The sequence below is a fragment of the Paroedura picta genome, chromosome 7 (assembly GCF_049243985.1).
Source record: "Paroedura picta isolate Pp20150507F chromosome 7, Ppicta_v3.0, whole genome shotgun sequence".
Classification (NCBI taxonomy): domain Eukaryota; kingdom Metazoa; phylum Chordata; class Lepidosauria; order Squamata; family Gekkonidae; genus Paroedura; species Paroedura picta.
In genome coordinates, this window is record NC_135375.1 from 21,806,282 (window position 1) to 21,824,732 (window position 18,451).

Here is an 18,451-nt window from a genome sequence, read left to right on the forward strand (position 1 = left end):
TATGGTTGAACATTGCAGACGACGTTGGATGGCACAGAGCAAGCTGTCTTTCAGAGAAGTCAGTTTCCCCAGGACTTGTCTTCTGTTTGAGGAAGTTCTGATAAGAGCTGAATTGTCTGATAAGAGCCTTGGGCAATTACCCAGAACTGCTCTGAAAACATGCATTTATCTGCTCATTGAGCAGTGTGCTTAATTTTTGGAATGATGGGAACCACTTATTCAAACACGTACCTCAGGTCATCCTAGGTCAGGCAAATGTCCCTGTTTCTTCCCCTCAAGGGTTAATGTGTGGAGTCACTAACTCCATCTTGCAGGTGTTCCTAGTCGGGCCACTCAGCCAGCAGACCTCTCATCTTCTTCAAGGCCAAAGCAGGGAGGAAGCTAATTGGCTCATCCCGAGAGCTTGTGAGCCACACCCTGGGAGGGGGAGGATCAGGAGGAGTGAGGTAATTTTCTAGAGAGTTCTAGCCAGGACCTATCCTGATTGGTTGGTGATCATCATTACCTGATTCAGGTGGTGGGCCAAAACTATAATTGGCCTAAGGGGTAGAAGCAAGAGAGCTTAGCTTGGATTTCAAAGGGACTAAAGGCTGGCATATTTGACCTGCTGAGGTGCAAATGGACAGTGTCCTGGAAAATGCTTGAGCTGGGGCCTGGGGTTCCATAACAGTAAGACTGTGTCACCTAATATAATTCATATATATATTTTATTAAGCCTATAGGCTTATTTACTATATACTGGGTGCCCACTGGGTTCATATTTGGACTCTTTGACAACCAGCTTGTAGGAGGCCTATGGTAATGTGGGAAACATGTGCAAGTTGGATTGCTGTTTAAATGCTGTGTTGCATGTAGGGATGCCAGTCTCCCAGAGTCCGGGGAAACACCCTCCCCATTTTACAGGCAGCAGAGATCACTTCCCTTGGAGAAAATGGCTGCTTTGGAGGGTGGACTGCGTAGTATTACACTCCACTGAGGCCCCTTCCTGCCCCAAATCCTGCCCACTCCCATCACCACCACCAAAGTCTCCAGGTATCTCCCAACCCGGAGCTGGCAACCCTAGTTGCAATACCATAATTTGTCTCTCAATATTGCATGGTTGTTGTTGCCCTACTCCTAAAGGTGCTTTCTTGAGAATAAGCCCCATTTGATAAACTGGGATTTAATTCTGTGTAAATCTTGCTTAAGGGTCATTCTGTTGCTGTAGAATGAAGATTTGTTTTGCCCCTACTTTTGCTTTCATACACAGCTGCCAGGGGGGGTTGTCAGTTTGGGAAATTCTTGGAGATTTGGGAGGCAGAGCCCAAGGAGGGCAGAATTTGGGGGAAGAAGCTCAGCAGGTATTTGATGCCATACAGTCTACTCTCTGAAGCTGCCAATGTTTCCATGGAAACTGATCTGGGTAGTTTGATGAGCAGTTGCAATTCTGGGGGAACACCACCTGGAGGTTGGCAACCTTAAGTGATACACTGTTCCATCTTTGCTTTCTGATTCTTTGTTGACTGATGTAAACCATGAAAAGGAGATTGAAACAAGCCCCTGTGGTGTATAATTTACCCATGTGTGTTCTGTCTATTTCGCTTGAGTAGGGCTAGCTGACTTTAAAGGTCCCCAGTCTGTACATGCCACCTGCATTTCATGAAAATACAAACTGAAATAAAAAATAATCCCTTTCATCATTTAATGAGTACAAACCCTAACAGTTTCTTGGTGAGCTCTACTGTAGATAAATTAAAATAGCAAAAATCGCCTCATGAAAACCACAAATATTTTATCTAGATTCAAGTCTTAAGAGGCCAACAAGATTTTAGAGGGAAAAACTTTTGAAAATCATGGTCCCAATCATATCTGGAGGGAATGTTGACTGTTTAAAAGCTTGTAGCCTGAAATAGTATTGGTCACGATAGTGCCACTGGACAACATGGCTACCCTCTGGAACAGTTTAGTTTTTTAAGGTGCACAAACCAATTTGAAACTGAGAGGAAAAATACCGGGATCTTCAAAGAAGACTTTAGTCACAACATTATAGTCATTCAGTGGTCACCAGGTGCTGAATTGCCAATCCACACAACTCCCCAACCAGATGGGAAATTTGAGGAGGCCTTAAATTCAAGTTCTAATTCCTACCCGTCAGCCACTAGCTGTAACAGAAGAAAGGAATCAGTAAAGAGGAGAAACCCAAAAATATATCAACAGAAGCAGTGCAACTGGACCAACGTTCATCAAATCAAAGCAACTATGAATACAGTTGACAGGATGGGATTCGACCATGATAAATGTGAAGGAGCCTTACCATTTGGTAAGAACCCAGCATGCTTTCTAGTTCTAGTTTCCCCTCTCCCCATAGACTTCAGTTTTCTCCTTAGTATTGGGCAGCCAGCTCTACAAAAAAAAAAGTGAGCAGATGAGCTGGAAGTTTTTATCATTTTTATTTATTGCCTATATGCTTATAGACTGCCCTTCCCAACTGGGACAGATTATAACTGAACATGCTTTGTTTATTGAGTTTTGATTATGTTTCTGTGATTGAAGATATTTATTAATGTCATTTAGCAAAATTATCCCCATGTCATTTAATAATCTGACCATCCATCACCATGGGGGAGAATGAGCCAAACAGTTCTGGGTGCTTGGTCCATGAGTGCCATACACTATATGCTTGCCATGACAGCTGTGGCCTCTCGAGCCAGACTGGTTCTCTCAAGGCTGATTCAAGGTATTTTGTTACCCTAAGGGAGGGACAACTTCATCTTCCCTCTGAACAGCACAATATGGGTAACTGGGAAGTGCCCTACAGTTTCCTGTGATGCAATTTTACCCTCATCCCCTGGAATGAAGAAACAAGATATGTATGCATAGGCCTATTGGAGCTGTCTGCAGTCACCTTTTAAGCTCTAATAGACTCCCCCCCACACACACAAAAATGTGCAGATCATCTTCAAATTAGTATGGCACTGGGATTGACTAAGAATTGGAGAAGTACAGCTTTGGGATTGGCTACAGCAGGGGTAATCAAACTGCGGCCCTCCAGATGTCCATGGACTACAATTCCCAGCGAATGCTGGCAGGGGCTTCTGGGAATTGCAGTCCATGGACATCTGGAGGGCCGCAGTTTGACTACCCCTGGGCTACAGCACTGGGATGGGCTAGTTGCCTAGCCTACGGAATGATTGCCTTGGGGTACTGTGGGGTGGAGGTGAAGCTGTCTGACTAGGATGGGGGAAATTCAGGTTCAAATCCCCACTGGTACCATGGCAGCTTGCTGGGTGATCTTGGGTAAGTCACACACACTCAGCCTTGCCTACCCCACAGGGTTGTTGTTAGGATAAACTGGAGGAGAGGCGAATGATGTAAGCCACCCTGGGTCCTATTGGGAAGAAAACCGAAGTCTAAAAGAACTGAGTCAAATAAAATTTGAAAAATTGGTATCATTTGGGAAAGGGGTTGGTGCCAGATTTATTATTTCCCCTAGTATTAGGTATTAGACACGAAGGGCCATTTTTATACTGTCACACAGTTAAAATAGTCAAATGTCAACAGAAAGATTTGTCTTCCCCAGAAATGCTTCAAACTTCCACTGTCTCTTTAACATCTTTGCATTTGGTTCATAGTTTATCAAATGTTTTTATAGTAACTGCAGAGATCTGCCACTAGATGGCAATATTCCCATTTCAGACATTCCAGGCAGCCATCCTGCAATACAGCTCATATTAATTGATGTTCTCTACTTCCCATTTAGTAGTCCCATTTTTGAAACATGGCCATACAGCCTTCCAAAAGGAGGCTGGCAGAACAGGGGAGGATGCAGGAACTCAAGTTGAAAATTGTGGCCAGGGTACCAAGTGATGCTTGATGGCACCAAAAGCCTACAAAGTTTAGTTTAATGGGCAGACTGACATGATCCCAATATGGTGCATGACTGGTATGATATTTATTGTATTTATATACCACCCTCCCCTGGGGCTGTCTTCCAGTTGCTTCAAGATGCTGTCGGGCCAGGGGTCGATTGTATACTGGTGTGCTGAAACCATGGGTGTATACACCTAGAGGGGGGTTGCCAGTGGTTTCTGAAATACCGGGAGGAGTCAGTCTGGGGATGGTGGGGTTTGGGGAAGGGAGGGATCTCAACAGGTCTTCCCTCCAAAACCACCACTTCCTCCATGGGAACTTATCATGTTTGCGTGGAGATCAATTGTAATAGGTCTCCAGGTACTACCTAGAGGCTGGCAACCCCACACCTAAAGTAGAATAGCTCTGAAACAAACATTGCGTCACTCCCCAAACTGGCACATCACTATCATGTTGATGATAGCTTCATAATTTAGTGCGTTAGTATGCGCAAAATGCTTTCTGGACTTTGCTTACGTTTATGGACCTCTTAGGCCCATAAACCTTTACTCTTCCCCACCCCCAATAAAGCAGAAATAAAATCCTAATCCTTTAATTCATCTTTTTACTCCTGTAATCTTTTTACTCCTGTAATTCATCTTCTTCTGCAGCTCCCTTTGAAATGAGAAGAAATGTGGCCCCTTTTGACATTTCTGCCTTAGCGGAAAGCTCAGGGAAAGCAAAGTGGTACCCAATTTACTAAGGCTTTGATTCTAGATGCATAAACTTTGATTTCTAAATAAGGAACTTCATAGAATGGGGACGGGGGGGGGGAAGAGGGAGGTGCGGGCACCAAAGCGTCTCCCTTCCCCCTGCCGCTGCCCAGTACCGGTCAGCAGCCCGGGGGTTGGGGAACACTGCTCTATAGCATTATACCCCACTGAAGTTCCTCCCTTATTCATTCATTCATTCACTCACTCACTCGTTTATTTTCTGGACTGCAAGTCTCTGCCAGGCCAGCTCAGTTTACAATAGTAACAACAACAACAATAACAACAACAATAACAACAACAATAACAACAACAATAACAACAACAATAACAACAACAATAACAACAACAATAACAACAACAACAATAACATTAAAACCCCAGTACATTGATAACAGATGGTGGTAGCAAACAATAACCTATTCTTTCCCACGGAGCCCCACTCTACTGCTTATCATCTGTGTGATGGTCTGGTCGATGTTGGCCTAGGGGAGTACTGATCAAAAGGAGGAAGGGAGGGACCCGATCTTACTAACCCTGGTCTCCAGCCCTTTCCCAAACCCTGCCATCCTCGGGCTCCGCTCTCCCAAATCTCCAGGTTTTTCCCAACCCAGGGCCGGCAACTCTAGTCAAAGGACTTCTTTCTGTCTTGCTTGTACTTGGCATCCATTTCTCTAGGAAACCTCAAGTGTGAAGGTGATGAGAGGGAGAACACAAATCTCTGCCCATTCTCTCCCCATCATGCATGTTTTTATAGACATACATCCCGCCCCCTGCCACCAGTCATCTTTTATTCTAAACTGAAAAGTAGGGACGATTGTGCAATTGGAATAATCAGCAATCTAATCAGCATTCTCCCCCCCCCCCCCCCGATTCTGCTGACTGGATCAAATCCATCTCTGTGGGATTTCAGATTTCTGTTTTCACAATCTGTCACAGACCACAGACAATGGGGGGACATTTTTCTAAGGAACCATCATCACATTCTTTGATGATCCCACAATGCTGGGATTGTGCTAAAATGCTTTCCTGAAGCTACTTGAAGATTCCTGGCTTTTGGGAGAACAGAGCAGCATTGGCCATGGTAAACCTTAAATTTTGAGCTTAAGGGTACGTGTCACGAATCATAGAGTTGGAAGGGGCCACACAGGCCATCGAGTCCAACCCCCTGCTCAACGCAGGATCAGCCCAGAGCATCCTAAAGCATCCAAGAAAAGTGTGTATCCAACCTTTGCTTGAAGACTGCCAGTGAGGGGGAGCTCACCACCTCCTTAGGCAGCCTATTCCACTGCTGAACTACTCTGACTGAGAAATTTTTTTTCCTGATACCTAGCCTATATTGTTGTGTCCTTTGTAACCTCCTACCTCTATATCCTCTTAACCTTGTCATTGAAGGGAAGGCATCTCCCCCACACTGTGGGATTACAAAAACACACTCATATGGGGAAAATATTCTAAGCCCCAAATGGAGCTCCTTCAGCAGCCCCAAGTCTAGAAATCCAGTTGGATTTGGAAATAAATTTGTTTGCGCTTCATGGGGCTTGTTTATCAGTTAGAATTTTAGAGATGCTAAAAAGGACACATCAGAGCCCCAGATTATATTCTGAGGAGTCCCTGAAATATTGGGTTGTTAAAGATTCTCCCAAAGAACAATGATCAGTTGTTGTTTTTCAGGTGGCTGGAGCTGTTTGAACCCTTGGATCTTCTGAAACTTCTATTTGGTGAGAAGATCTGGTAAGAAACTGATGCTCAGAACATATGAATGGCAACACATCATTGGCATGTCAAGTTCAAAGTTATATTTTTGCCTGTCCCTTGAACCTTCTTGCAATCTAATCCCTAGAGGTGAGATTGAGAAGCTGCTGAGGCTACATACCAATTGTAGATACATGGCCCTGTCTCCATTCCTCAGGAGTCAATACCTGAATTCCCTCTAGCCTTGGTGGTTATGGATTTACAACCAGGGCTGTCACTTTTCATTACATCTACCTCTTAGTTTCCTGAAATGCCTCACTGGGCAAGGCTATGAATCGAATTCTTCCACCGCTTTGAATGACACTAGACCTGTTAATGCAGATGTTATTTTTACTTGCTGCTTGTACATCAGGCAGCGTTAACTTCTCCCAAACAAAAACAAATTCTCATTCTTTACAGGGAAGTTTGCAAACAGGACACTTTCAGCATTATCCTAAGCAGAGTTAAACCCTGCTTAGTCCGCTGAGGTCAATGGACTCCCAAGGGTTTAACTTTTCTTAGGCGACACTGTTTTTTTCTGAATTCCTTAGCTGTCTGATTATCACAAGTGGTGTTGGTGCAGGGAGAGATATTAAGAAAATCCCAAGGAACTGACTTTCTGGTTTCTAAGAGCTGCTTCTGAAATGCATCTCCGAAACACCCAGGGGTTTGAATTGCCTGTCCTCATTTTCAAAGCAGGTCTGATGTACTAAGAATTCTGCATTGTTCCATTAATTATTCCAAGTTTTATATAGATAAATGTCTCCCAATGAGCTTCTATGGCAGAACATGGATATGAACCTGGGTCTTCAAGATCCTGGCCAAGCACTGTAGCACCTAAGTACACACCTGTCTCTCATGTATTGCTCCAGAGATCTAGCACCTATTTCACTTGGATTTGACAGAGTGGGGTGCAGTGCTTTATTTGCTGTGGCACCCATTTCCTAGAACTTCCTGCTTATTATATAGTTTTTTGCCAGCAGATTAAACTGTTTTTGTCTTGAAAAGGTCTTTTGCTTGTTTTGTTGTTGGTTGTACAACAGTGTTTTGTTTTTAATTGGCACGTGGTCATAGCTGGTTGTAGTTTTACACAGGGTTTTTTAGAAACTGGATGTCCCTTCAAGTGCATTATGGTTGGCAGGGGATCTAAAAAGTTCTGTAAGTAATAGACAAGACATTCCCAGGGGTGCGCACTGGGCGTTGCTAAGACATCGGTCTTTTGTGCCTCGGCAGAACCGCAAAGGTCACCACGAGCCAAAATGCAAAGTGCCAGGGAAGTGTGGCTGGTTTGATGTGGACTTTGAAGTTCGGGACACAGAGTGTGGCTCTGATGGACTCGAGGCCACCAGAGGCATGAGTGAGAGTTGTAACCTTTTGGAACTTTTTGCTAGTTCACACCAGCAACATAATGCAATTGTCAGAGAACAATATTGGATTTCCTTTGGCTCCCTCCGCTCACTTAACGAGAAGCAAAGGCCAGTGGTCTCATTACTGCATCTTTTGTTGTGCTTCCAGGCCCCGTCTGTTTTGCAGAAAGAAAAATGTGGCCATTTAAAGGGAAGAGGCGGTGGGAGGGGAAGGCAGAGTCTTGTTAACCTTTACATGCTTGGAGACTCAAGCATTCCTTTCGGGAGACCGGCCTTGAGCAGCTAGAGGCAGCTTGCCCCTTGGCTATGAACAGGCAACCTTCAAGACAAGGCCCCTCCGCAGAAGGACTTGTAGAATTACAGCAAGCAATCCCCAACAGCACTGGCAGCATTGTCCAAGCAAGTCAATGGGCCAGATGTAGGGTGGCCAACCTCCAACCTCCAGATCTCCTGGGACTACAACTGATCGGTTGACTTAGAGCAGGGATGCCAAATTGTGGCTCTCCATATGTTCCTGGACTACAGTTTCCATGAGCCTCTGCCAACATGGCTAGTTAACAGGGGCTCATTGGGAATTGTAGTCCATGTACATCTGGAGAGCCACCGTCTGGCCATCTCTGAATGGCCATTTTGGAAGGTGGACTCAATGGCATTATACCCCACTGAGGTCCCTCCCCCCAAACTCTGCCCTCTTCAGGCTCCCTCCCCCTCAATTCTCCTGGTATTTCTTATGTCACTATGCATGCAGTTCTCGCCTCTGCAAATTCTTTTGTTGTGCTGTATGCTAATTTGCTGCTATGGACAGGTCTTATGAACTGCCTGAATGCAATCTTAGCTATCATTATTTCTCAGTTACTAATGTAACTTGACTTTAATTAGCTTTTCCTGGCAACAGCCTCTGGACCCTCCCCCTATAAGTAATGGGTGGTGAACTCTGTTTCAGTGTTATCTGAAGAAGTGTGCATGCACGTGAAAGCTTATACCCAGAACTGAAACTTTATTGGTCTTAAAGGTAGAGAAAGAAACAAATGGTTTGCGTGTTTCGCATTCAGCTTTATCAGGAGGAAATTACTGAAATAATATAGAACATATTAAATACCTCATTCTTTTAAAATACAGGACAATTTCACAGAGCTTGTACAAAGTTGTAATTTGTTGTTGAAAACACTAAACCAGCATGAACATATACCATACTATCACAAGTCATATCCAGAGAGCAATTAATATGAACCACCCTGAGCCTTAGGGAGGGCGGGGTACAAATGTAGTAATAAAATAAATTAAAACATATACATAGTACGTAGACTCAAAAGAATCTCTGTTTAGAGTATTAGCTAAATAGGTGTTAGAAAATCATCCCAACCAGCTTGGTGTAGTGGTTAGGAGTGCGGACTTCTAATCTGGCAAGCCGGGTTTGAATCTGTGCTCCCCCACATGCAGCCAGCTGGATGACATTGGGCTCGCCACAGCACTGATAAAGCTGTTCTGACTGAGCAGTAATGTCAGGGGCCTCTCAGCCTCACCCACCCCACAGGGTGTCTGTTGTGTGGAGAGGAAAGGGAAGGCGACTGTAAGCCACTTTGAGAACTCCTTCAGGTAGGGAAAAGTGGCATATAAGAACCAACTCTTCTTCTTCTTCAGTAATATCAGGGCTCTCTCAGCCTCACCCACCTCACAGGGTGTCTGTTGTGGGGAGAGGAATGGGGAGGCAACTGTAAGCCGCTTTGAGCCTCCTTCGGGTAGAGAAAAGCGGCATATAAGAACCAACTCCTCTTTTTTAGATGCTTTTCCCAATTCCCTTCTATGTGACACTGGAAAAGGTACCCCTGCTGCACCTGGAGATTGACAGCCTGATGCATTAGCCTACCTATTCTGGCAAGAACAACTTGTAACTTTTGGGCTGCTGACACACCATCTTTCTGTCTTGTCTTCAAGTGTGTGCAAGCAAAACATTTCTCTTTACCCCACCCATCTAGAGCAGACTGGATATCTATCACTGAAATGTATATATGCAAAGTCTGAATCCCCACCATCAATCTACACAAGAGTTGACCAACTTGTATAAGCAAAGCATGCCTCTGCTCCCTGTAGAGCCATGGGCAGGCTGTTTTTACAGGTCACAAGGCTGGGAAAAGCCCCAACAGTTACCCTTCAGTGTGCCCTGCCTGACTGCCAGCAGATACAAGCAAAATGTTTCCCCTGTTGTCAGAAATGCAGGCCCAGATGAGAAAGCAACTCAGACAGCCAGGACCCATGGCTATACAGAGTATAGGACTCGGCTACCACACTGACTACCAGTGAATCTCATTCAGTTTTAAATGAGACTTCACCCTTACTCCATCTGAAAAGGACTGCACCCTGAAAATTAAAATTCCTAGGCCCATTGCAGCATTTGAATGCATTTCCTGAGGCAAAAGATCATGACCACACACTCTCCATTCTCACTACGTGTCCTATGCTAGTTCTCCTGAGAACATCATGCTTTTACATACAACGTTGTGGTTTTAGAGCAATGTGTGTAGGAGTAAATTGTTGGAACCCAGTATTCTCTATCAGGTTCTGTCATATAGGGTTGCCAGGTCCCCCCAACCACCAGCAGATGATGGGAGCCTGTTCCAACATTGGATCAGCTTATATGAAGTGTGCGAAGTGTATGCACAGAAGCATTATCCCCATGGCTACAAACCATTGGAAAGCAGCTTTCCTTATGTGCCCAGCAGCTACATAAATACAGTGCAGAGATCTGTGATGGGGTTTGCCTGCTCTGGGCTGGGAAATACCTGGATATTTCAGGGGTGGAGCCTGGGCAAGCCGGGATTTGGCTGTATAAAATTTCATAGAGTCTACCCTCCACAGCAGCCATTTTCTCCAGAATATAATTCCTTGGCAGCCATTTTCTCCAGTATATAATTGCATACAGTCTACCTCCCAAGCAGCCATTTTTTCCAGGTGAATTTATCTTGCTCACCTGGAGACCAACTGTACTATGAGAGATTGTTAGGTGCTACCTGGAGGTTGGCAGCCCCAGTCTGTAAGCACCAACTCTCCATGAAATGATTGTGCATAGGTCAGAGGTGAACCCAAGACTTGATCGCGAACAGGGGCGCAAATCTCAGTTCTTGATCCCATTTCCCCTTTGCGCTTAGCGATGCTGCGTATTTATGTCCCGTACACAGAGCTCATGTGTCAACATACGTGGGTTGGCGGAAATAGCCATGGCATTGCAACAGCTGTTTAGAGTTGCTGTTTAGTCCAGGACAAACACACAGAAAGTTCCTCCATGGTCCAGCTACCAAATATGGATGTATTAGTAAAATATTATTAGAGCTGAAGTCAGTTAAACCATTTTATGGCTCTGGCTTCAAAGAGAAGTACAAAGGTGGAGAACTGAACACAAAATCACCATAAAATGTGAAATGTAGCCGTTCTTTCCAGGGAAAAACTTGGCAGTAGAACAATGTCACACCCTTCTACTGAAATTCATGGGCCTAGAAGGGGGCAACTCTGTTTAGGATTGCGTTGTTAGTATCTCTTTCTAATCATTCAAAATTAGATTTTGCTCAACTGCAACTCTTTTTTATGACTTAATTTGAAAAGCTTTGATGCCTGATTTTACTGCCCAATTAAATTTAATTGTTGAGGGCGTTTGATAAGGGCACTTGTCGTGTTGCACTGAAGTCTATTAACGAAGAAGTGTGTTTCAGGCAAATCACTGTTGGGAGCTGGTGCTTATTCGTTTTGTTGTTATGTTATTCTTCAAAGCATGAAAGGTTTGCCTTAAATAATTCTGTCTTTTGACAAAAACAAAACACCATATTCACTATTTTGTTTGCCTGCTTAAGAATACACAGTGTTTCCAATGGTCTATTACACTATACATGGGTATAGAATCATAGAATCATAGAGTTGGAAGGGGCCATACAGGCCATCTAGTCCAACCCCCTGCTCTATGCAGGATCAGCCCTAAGCATCCTAAAGCATCCAAGAAAAGTGTGTATCCAATCTTTGCTTGAAGACTGCCAGTGAGGGGGAGCTTACCACCTCCTTAGGCAGCCTATTCCACTGCTGAACTACTCTGACTGAAAATATTTTTCCTGATATCTAGCCTATATCGTTGTATTTGTAGTTTAAACCCATTACTGCGTGTCCTTTATTTTTATTTATTTTATTTATTTAGATTTATATACCGCCCTCCCTGAAGGCTCAGGGCGGTTTACATTAAAACTAATCAACGATACATGAATCAGTCTTCGTTAAAACATACAGTAATTAATAACAGTGGTTGTAACCATATAACAGAATAACAATATAATAAAATAATATAAAGATGGAACGGTGCAATACCACAACAGGTCCAGAGCGCTCTGGTGGAGTTCTGGGAGGAAGGGGAGGAGAGGGGAGGAGGGGAGCGGGGGCCCTTCATTCGCTGTTGGTTGTGCCTGGTCTCAACCAAATGCCTGGCGGAGGAGCTCCTTTTTGCAGGCCCTGCGGAACTGTTTAAGCTCCGTCAGGGCCCTGATCTCCTCCGGGAGCTCGTTCCACCAGGTGTGGGGGCCAGAACAGAGAATGCTCTGGTCCTGGTCGAGACCAGGCGGACTTCTTTAGGGCCAGGGACCATTAGCCGGTTGGTGGCGGTGGAGCGCAGAGCTCTTTTACGCGCATAGGCAGGGAGGCGGTCCCTCAGGTACCTTTCCTCTGCAGCCAACGGGAACAGCATCCTGCCCTCCTCCAAGTGACAACCTTTCAAATACTTAAAGAGGGCTATCATGTCCCCTCTCAACCTCCTTTTCTCCAGGCTGAGAGAAAAGGACACTTTCACAGGACATGTCTGTTGGGTTTTCTTTGTCAGTCCGTGTAGATTTTTCCTTCTTCAGTGCTCAGTTTGTTTTCTGGTCACTCTCTCCTTGGGCTTACTGAGAGTGTTTTAGTGCCAATTTTCTCCTTGTTTCGCTCCCAAGATGAAGGTAATTCAAAAGTATACAGATTTCCCCCCATCCTTTTGCCATCCCTCAAAGGTCACTTCCCATGGTGCACCTTCCATCATCCTCCCCCCCCCCTTTGTAGAAGTACAATAACCATTTTTCCCTTTTTGTAAAAAAAGTGGCATTAGTGTATTGATATGAGATTATCGGCCATCTCAGATTGCTGAATTAAAAGTTAAAATGATGGAAGGAGCTGTATGAGGTTTAGTTTTCTGCTAGTATTGACTTAAAGGGAAGGTTGAAAAGGAGGCAAATGGCAGCATCCCCAACTGGAGAAAAAATTCACTGCTTCTTGCAAACAAAATACATGGAGTGGGGGAACATCAGCACGGAATGCAATTGACATGAGATGTAAAGAGACAAAGACACTGGGATGAGAAACCTAAAGCACTGAAAACATTTTTCTTTAATATTTTATTAAACAAAGTTTGGGGGAGAACCATTTTGGCAGTCTTCAGAAGCCTCGCATTAACATGGCCGCTGAGCCAAATGAACCTTCTGCAAACCACCAAAGTTAAAAATCACTTGGGATCGATCCATTTGGAGGGCAGAGGGAAACCCACTCAGGAAAGGCTGTAAAAAATTGCCATGATCATGATTAGTGTGCAGGATCAAATCAGAGAATCAATGAGAGAGAACCATGCAAATTTGCAAGGAAGGGTAGGAAATTAGCATTTGCTAGGTCATCTATGAAAATGCCCCCCCCCCTCAAATTAGTGTCACAGGACTAAAAAGTTCATTTCAGTTTAGCAAAACAGCACAGCAGGACGATTGAAATTGCTTTTCCATGTGAGCCAGTTTGCTTATCTAAATTGGACACTGTGTGCATAGGAATTAGCATTGAGCAGGGAGTTGGACTCTGTGGCCTTTCTGGCCTCTTCCTACTCTATGATTCTAGAAAGAACCTGCAATGAACACAAGTTCTGGACTCCAGGCCCAGACCTGTGTAATCTGTAAGATACAACTCATAGTGGGTTTCACCCTGGGGAAAGAGTTCATCCGTTCTGGATAACTTCTATAAATTAAAGCAGGGGTAGTCAAACTGCGGCCCTCCAGATGTCCATGGACTACAATTCCCATGAACCCCTGCCAGCATTTGCTAGGAGGGGTTCATGGGAATTGTAGTCCATGGACATCTGGAGGGGCGCAGTTTGACTACCCCTGAATTAAAGTATGAGAAGCTGTTTTGAAGGTTAAATATATAGATTCTCTTGGTAAAGGACTATTCTCAAGATAAAGGTTCAAAATTTACTGTTTATTAGGACACATTCTTGATACCTATCTATAATCATTCTCTCCCCCCCCCCAACTACTGTAAAGCTTGTGAGAGAGCAAATGCCTCTCCCCCAATCTTAGTGGAAAATGAAAATTACAGAATAGAACCACAATTTGCAAGACCTTCTGGAAATCCAGGCTTGCAAATGGCAATTATAAAGCAAAGATAGGAATGTGGGGGGAAAATGGAACCATATCGGATTGACATGCCATAACCTGAGTTTAGGATTCAAGTGACCAAAAGTGACTTTAAGGGACTTGCTTGATTTATGCCTAACAAAAATAGCCAACTGCAAAAACTTGACTTGATACATTACATTGTGGTAATAAACAAGGGGGATAGCAACAGATGAACTGAAGGAATGGGTTGCATTCGACTGCCTTTGCAACCAGCGAAAAATCAATGATGGGTCCACGTTGGCCATCCAAAATGCCAATGGGGTGTCAAGGCAAGAGACCAACAAAGGTGGTAGGTTTGCCATTGCTTACCTCCAGACATCCTTGGTGGTCTTCCATCCCATTACTAACAATTGCCAACCCTGCTAACTTCGGAGATCTGGGGTGATATTCAGGCCAAGGGCGCATTGAGTTTGGCACAGAGATCATTCATTTCAATCCAGAGAGGCATTACAACTCAAGGTGCCTCGACCAAGAAAGAGTAGAAATGTTTTTTATGAGAAGCAGCTCAATGCCATATTTTGGGCTCAAAGACGGCTCTTGCCTTTGCATGAAAGACAGACCACAGTGTGCAGTCTGTGTATTAAAGCAAGCTTGGGCATCGATGTCATCAGAGAACTATGTCTAATTTCCTTGGCTGAGCTTTTGGAGCTATAAAAACTAGAATTAATGCAATAACAAACACTTGAGTGTCAAGTATGGGCTTGGCCTTGGCTGGAAGTGAGCCTGGAAAGGCTCCATTGTCAGGGCTTCTGATAGCTGACAATGTATTGAAACTGAAAGACGTTTATCACAGTATATATTCTGTTTGGGAGAGGACCAACTCTTCTTCAGATAAAATAATATGTCAGAGTGAACAGCCCCCTGTGTTGTTTTTGTGCTCTTCTACATCCTAGAGCAGCGGTCCTCAACCCCCGCGGCCGCGGCTCCTTCTTGTCCTCCTCGGCTGCTGTTCTGGGGGCTGCCCTGCCACTCTGCCACTGGCTCACCTTTGGTGCTCTCCAGTGGCCACCATGGCTGGGGCTCCCCCTTGGCGTGGCACTGCACAGCTGCTGCTGGCGGCGGGAAGTCAGGGGCGCCGGCAGGAAAGCAAGCAGAGCAGGGGCTCAGGCGGTGATGGTGACATCCCTCGGCAAAAGACTACCCCCCCCCCAGGCCTTAGTAAAATTGTCAAGCGTTGACCAGTCCCCGGTGATAAAAAAGTTGGGGACCACTGCCTTAAAGTTTCTCTCCAGCCTGCGATCAACCACACCCACTGCAATGTAGCCAGCCTTCTTAGTACAATACTGGGTGCAGTAATCAGCTTCTTTATTTAGGATCCATGTAATTCCAAGTATCCTTTAAACAAAGGGCTTGACGTTGTGGCATAATGGAAGTTATAACAAAGTTGGGAAAATGCATTGACTTTTTAAAGGATGAAACACTGGGCACATTTACTGCTTTTTATAGCCTGACCGAGCACATGAATTTAATAAAGCTGCCTTTCCAAACCCTGATAGATTATGCCCGAGTATTTGACAGAGGCCCTGTTTCACATCTGCTCTGCTTCATAATCAAGTATTTTGATCATCCAAACCGTAACGTATCTCTTTGGCCCTTTGGAATTCTCGAGGAGCCAGGAAAAGAACTGGCAATGTCGGAACATCTGCGTAAACCTTTTACTGAAAACCTGTGTTTACTTTCCATGCCAGGACCTACTCACTTGCCCGGAACTATTAAGTTATTTGCGGGAAAATGATGTTCTCTCCATTGCAAGGGATGGGTAAACTTTGATCTCCAAAAAAGGAAACCTGCAGCAGCAAAAACTGGAAAAGGAGCCAGCAGGTCCAGTTCTAAGCAGACTCAGGTCCTTCAAAGCACAATGTCTTTGAGGCTGAGAGGGGACATGATAGCCCTCTTTAAGTATTTGGAAGGTTGGAGGAAGGCAGGATGATGTTTCCATTGGCTGCAGAGGAAAGGACGCGCAGTAATGAGTTTAAACTACATGTACAACGATATAGGCTAGATATCAGGGGAAAAAATTTCAGTCAGAGTAGTTCAGCAGTGGAATAGGCTGCCTAAGGAGGTGGTGAGCTCCCCCTCACTGGCAGTCTTCAAGCAAAGGTTGGATACACACTTTTCCTGGATGCTTTGGGCTGATCCTGCAGGGGGTTGGACTAGATGGCCTGAATGGCCCCTTCCAACTCTATGATTCTGTGATTCTTAAATGGATATAGACACAGGGGGAACTCTGTTTAGGATTGCCTGGCCTGTCACAAGCCACTGCACCCAATTTTAGTTCTCTGATTGTTACACTATAATTACCAGGCAGGGTGCCTGTTTCAGTTCTGTCCAAGCACACCATCCCCAAAAAACAAAGGCCAGAGCATTTTATTTCCTCTAAATGGCAGCTTTTCTTAAGGGAAAACAAACAAGGAGCAAATTCAATAGGAATTTGATCATGTGTTTATGATTATGGATTAAAGAGAACTGCAGAAACATCACAAACAGGGGAGTGGGATTGTGTCATGGCCCCCTAGCAATGTCATGGTGTCATGGCCGCCTGGTGTCATGGCTCCCTAGCAATGTCAGTATAACTAATGATGTGACTGGGTGATTCTTCATTGCTCATCCTCCTTTTTGGGCCAGAATAGACCACCTTCTGAATGAGTAGGGAACAACCAGAGGGAATGTATTTAAAAGGGTTGGTAAACATTGAAAACCGTTACATGCATAATAGGCCCTGGTTAGAAAGAGGTATTCAGCCATTTCAGGAGTCTTGCCACCAGAGGGTGCAAATACACCAAGATAAGGACACGTTGATCAGTACTTACCAAGTGCGGTTGTGGTAGCATGTGCGTTCTTTTCATTTTCGCACACTTTATAGATCAGTCAAAAGTGAATCAATCAGGTGTTTTCAGTTCTGTAACACAGTTTAAGGCTTGATGTCAGATCATGTAAACAATGAATAAGTGGGTTCCCAGTTAGAGCAAGCCTGAACTGTTCCTAGAAGCTAAAAAGACTGAACTGAGACCATCATATTTTGGCTGTATCATGAGAAGACAAGATTCACTGGTAAGCTCAGTTGCAGCAGAACACATTGCATGTACAATATATGGTACCTCTGCTGTTTAAGAGGCATTAAAAATAGCACCATCCTCCTGAAGTCTGAAGAAGACCATTTCTGTCACTTCATTTGGGTGATATTGAGGTTATGTGGGGCATAGCAATGCAGATCTTTTTTCTTTTAAATAGCCTTATGCGCTTTCAGGAAGTTGAAACATGGACAGGGATAACTCCAGGAATCATCAAACTCATGGGGTTTTTGATAATTCCTAGAGCTGCTTTGAAAGTTGGCTCTAGGAATCTTAGAATGTGGAAACCCCAGAGTTTCCTGTGTTTCCTAGAGCTAACTTTGTCACTTCTTGTGTCAACTTCCGGTAATTACGTGAAGTTACTTTCCTCCGTAATTTCCCCACCACCAACACTCAGCTAGGGGTGGGCTTGGGGAGTCTCCAACCTCAATGGGGGTCCTGGAAACCTTAAACAGGTATGCTCTGCATGTGTTTGAAATAGTCTCTCTATCTCTGGCTCCTCAGGCCTTCAGCCTCCTGATGTGACCTGGAGATCTCCCGGAATTACCACCGATCTCCAGAAGACATAGATCTAGTTCCCTGGAGCAAATATCTGCTTGAGAGGATGGACTGAGGTTCTTCTCTTCCCCAAATCCAGCTTCCCCAGGTTCTGGCCTCAAATGTCAGGAATTTCCCAGCCTGGAGCAAGCAAATCTATGTTGTGGCTCTGGATTTCTCACTTCATTCTGCTGTGCTGTGGTACGTGTAGACCAGGCCTCATCCAGTTGCCTTGGCAGACATTTTTGGTTTGGCCAATTTCCTTCCTACCATTGACACAGTTATATACCAAACAGCATTTGAAGGCAGATAGGGAAGATGGCGGATTTGTGCTGTCGCAAATTATTCATCATTGAATCTATAAGAGTCAGCCCAAGGGAACTCATGGTTATGATACATAGACATCAGGCTTTTAAAAAAACGCAATTGTTGCCTGAAGCGCAATTTGAATAAGCAGCTTCAGATTATTTTCCCCTTTTTCTTGATCTTTACTTAGACAAATCGTGTTTCACAATCTGAAGCATTTATCAGCTTGCTCTGTTCAGTGTCGTGGAGACTAATAAGTATTCTAGCAAGACCAGACAGCTACTTCTGAGGAGAAAATGCCATAGTCTCTCCCCCCCCCCCACACACACACATTAAATGAAGGCTGTGATTCCAGCAAAGGATAAAACCAAAAAATGAGTGCAAAAGCCGAAATCTTGTCC

The 18,451-nt window shown here is 44.5% G+C and overlaps 1 long non-coding RNA gene across 2 annotated transcripts in view; it reads left to right on the forward strand.

The window, feature by feature from the left end:
- Positions 1 to 572: 572 nt before the first annotated feature.
- The window catches only part of LOC143841735 (uncharacterized), a 128,232-nt gene continuing 110,353 nt past the window's right edge, over positions 573 to 18,451 (forward strand). For both annotated transcript variants that reach the window (XR_013232768.1, XR_013232767.1), the window contains exons 1-2: positions 573 to 669; positions 6,273 to 6,332. This is a non-coding gene — a long non-coding RNA (uncharacterized LOC143841735). The remainder of the gene's footprint in view (positions 670 to 6,272; positions 6,333 to 18,451) is intronic.